Raw genomic sequence first — 3316 nt, 5'->3', positions numbered from 1 at the left:
TTTTTCTTTTTCTTTTTCTTTTTCTTTTTCTTTTTCTTTTTCTTTTTCTTTTTCTTTTTTCCCTTTTCCTTTCTCTTTTTCTTTCTTTCTCTTTTCCTTCTTTTTCTTTCCCTCTTTCTCTCTTTCTCTTTCTCTTTCTCTTTCTCTTTCTCTGTCTCTGTCTCTGTCTCTTTCTTTCTCTTTCTCTTTCTCTTTCTCTTTCTCTTTTTCTTTCCTTTTCTTTCCCTTTTTCTTTTTCTTTCTCTTTCTTTCTTTTTCTTTCCCTCTTTCTCTTTCCCTCTTTCCCTTTCTCTCGTTGTCTCTTGTTCTCTTTTTCTCATTCTTTCTTTCTCTCATTCCCTTCCCTCTTTCTCTCTTTGTCTCTTTCTCTCATTCCCTCATTCCCGCGTTCTCTGTTCTCTCATTCCTTCACTCTCCCTCTTCCTCTTTCTTTCCCTCTTTCCTTCTTTCTCACTTTCTCCTTCTCTCTCCTCTCCTTCTCTCTTTCTCGTTCTTTCTTTCTCTCTTTCTCTCTCTCTTTCTCTTTCTCTTTCTCTTTCTCTTTCTCTTTCTCTTTCTCTTTCTCCTTTCTCCTTTCTCCTTTCTCTCTTTCTCTCTTTCTCTCTTTCTTTCTCTTTCTCTTTCTCTTTCTCTCTCTTTCTCTCTCTTTCTCTCTCTTTCTCTCTCTTTCTCTCTCTTTCTCTCTCTTTCTCTCTCTTTCTCTCTTTCTCCTTTCTCTCTCTCTCTCTCTCTCTCTCTCTCTCTCTTTCTCTTTCTCTTTCTCTTTCTCTTTCTTTCTCTCTTTCTCTCTCTTTCTCTCTCTTTCTGTCTTCCTCTCCCTCTTCATGTTTCTCTTTCTCTTGTTCTCTTTCTCTTACTCTTTCATTCTTTCTCTTTCCCTCTTTCACTTTCCCTCTTTTTCTCCCTCTTTCTCTTTCTCTCTCTTTCCCTCTCTTTCTGTTTCTTTCTTTCTTTCTTGTTCTCTTTCCATCTTTCCCTCTTTCTCTCTCATTCTTTCCCTCTCTCTTTTGTCTTTCTTTCTTTTTCTTTCTTGTTTTCTTTCTTGTTCTCTTTCTTGTTCTCTTTCTCTTGTTCTCTTACTCTTTTGTTCTTTCATTTTCCCTCTTTTTCTCCCTTTCCCTCTTTCTCTCTCTCTCTCTCTCTCTTTCTCTTTCTTTCTCCTTGGTCTCTTTCTCTCTTTCTTGTTCTTTTTCTTTCTTTCCCTCTTTCTCTCTTTCTCTCTTCCTCTTCCTCTTTTCTCTTCCTCTTCCTCTTTCTCTTTTTCTCTTTTTCTCTTTTTCTCTTTTTCTCTTTTTCTCTTTTTCTCTTTTTCTCTTTTTCTCTTTTTCTCTTTTTCTCTTCTCTTTCCCTCTTTCTCTCTTTCCCTCTTTCCCTCTTTCTCTCTCTCTCGCCTCTTTTTCTCTTTCTTATTCTCTTTCTCTCTTTCTCTCTTGTTCTTTCTCTCTCTCTCTTTCTCTTTTGTCTCTTTCCCTCTCTTTCCTTCTCTTTCCCTATCTTTCCATCTCCTCTCTCCCTCTCTTCCACTCTCTTTCTTTTCTCTTTCTTCCTTCTTTCTTTTTCTCCTTCTTTCTCTCTCCTTCTCTCTCTCCTTCTCTCTCTCCTTCTCTTTCTCCTTCTCTTTCTCCTTCTCTTTCTCCTTCTCTTTCTCCTTCTCTTTCTCTCCCTTTTTCTCTTCTTCTTTCTCTTCTGTCTCTCTTTCCCTTTCTCTTTCCCTCTTTCTCTGTCTTTTTCTTTCTCCTTCTTTCTTTCTCTCTCTCTCTTTCTCTTTCTCTCTTTCTCTTTCTCTCTTTGTCTTTCTCTCTTTGTCTTTCTCTCTTTCTCTCTCTCTTTCTTTCTCTTTCTCTCTTTCTCTTTCTCTTTCTTTTTCTCTTCCTCTTTCTCTTGTTTTTTTTCTTGTTCTCTTTCTCATTCTCTTTCTCTTGTTCTTTTTCTCATTCTCTTTCTTTCTCTTGTTCTCTTCCCTCTTTCTCACTCTTTCTCTCTTTCTCTTTTTCTCTCTTTCTCTTTCTCTTTTCTTCTTTCTCCCTCTTTCTCTCCCTCTTTCTCTCCCTCTTTCTCCCTTTCTTTCTCTTTCATGTTCTTTTTCTTGTTCTTTCTTGTTCTCTTTTTCTCACTCCCTTTTTCTTTCTCTCTCTGTCTTTTTCTCTTTCCCTCTCTTTCCCTATCTTTCCCTGCCTTTCCCTCTCCCTCTCTCCACCTCTCCTCCTTTCTTCCTCTTCCCCTTCCCCCTCTTCCCCTCTTTCTCTCCCTCTTTCTCTCCTTCTTTCTCTCCCTCTTTTTCTTCCTCTCCCTCTTTCTCTCCCCCTTTCTCTCCCTCTTTCCCTCTTTTTCTTTCCCTCTTTCTCTTTCCCCTTTTTTCTCTCTCTTTCTCTTTCCTTCTTATTCTCTCTTGTTCTCTCTTTCTTGTTCTTTCTCTTTCCCTCTTTCCCTCCTTCCCTCTTTCTCTTTCCTTCTTTCTCTTTCTCTCTCTTTCTCTTTCTCTTTCTCTCTCTTTCTCTCTCTTTGTCTCTCTTTGTCTCTCTTTCTCTCTCTCTTTCTCTCTCTCTTTCTCTCTCTCTTACTCTTTCTCTTTCTCTCTTTCTTTCTCTTTCTTTCTTTCTCTCTCTCTTTCTCTCTCTCTCTTTCTCTCTTTCTCTTTCTCTTTCTCTTTCTCTTTCTCTTTCTCTTTCTCTTTCTCTTTCTCTTTCTCTTTCTCTTTCTCTTTCTCTTTCTCTCTCTTTTTCTCTTTCTCTTTCTCTTTCTCTTTCTCTTTCTCTCTCTCTCTTTTTCTCTTTCTCTTTCTCTTTCTCTTTCTCTTTCTCTTTCTCTTTCTCTTTCTCTTTCTCTTTCTCTTTCTCTTTCTCTTCCTCTCTTTCTCTCTTTCTCTCTTTCTCTCTTTCTCTCCTTCTCGTTCCCCTTCTCTTTCTCTCACTTTCCCTTTCTCTCGCTTTCTTTTTCTCTTTCCCTTTTCCTTTTCTCTCTCTCTTTCTCTCCTTCTCTCTCTCCTTCCCTCTTTCACTCGCTCTCGCGTGCTCTCTTTCACTCTCTCTCTTTCTTTCTATTTCACTTTCTCTTTTTCTCCTTCTCCTTCTCCTTTTTTTCTCTTTTCCTTTCCCTCTCTTTCCCTTTTCCTTTTCTTTCCCTTTCTTTCCCTTTCTTTCTCTCTTTCTCTTTCTCTTTCTCTCTCCCTCTTTCTCTTTCTCTCTCCCTCTTTCTTTCTCTCTTTCTTTCTGTTTCTCCCTCCCTTTCTCTCCCCCTTTCTCTCCCCCTTTCTCTCCCCCTTTCTCTCCCCCTTTCTCTCCCCCTTTCTCTCCCCCTTTCTCTCCCCCTTTCTCTC

At 39.0% G+C, this 3316-nt stretch overlaps 1 protein-coding gene across 1 annotated transcript in view; it reads left to right on the top strand.

Annotated features, from left to right (window-relative positions):
• The window catches only part of ELP1 (elongator complex protein 1), a 34309-nt gene that overhangs the window by 18967 nt on the left and 12026 nt on the right, over positions 1-3316 (top strand). The gene's annotated exons all lie outside the window — the stretch shown is intronic.

Source organism: Nothoprocta perdicaria, unplaced genomic scaffold (genome assembly GCF_003342845.1).
Source record: "Nothoprocta perdicaria isolate Ctin4 unplaced genomic scaffold, notPer1 scaffold_280, whole genome shotgun sequence".
NCBI classification, from domain to species: domain Eukaryota; kingdom Metazoa; phylum Chordata; class Aves; order Tinamiformes; family Tinamidae; genus Nothoprocta; species Nothoprocta perdicaria.
Note: the sequence above shows the minus strand (reverse complement) of the source record. Positions and strands in the feature narration are given on the sequence as shown.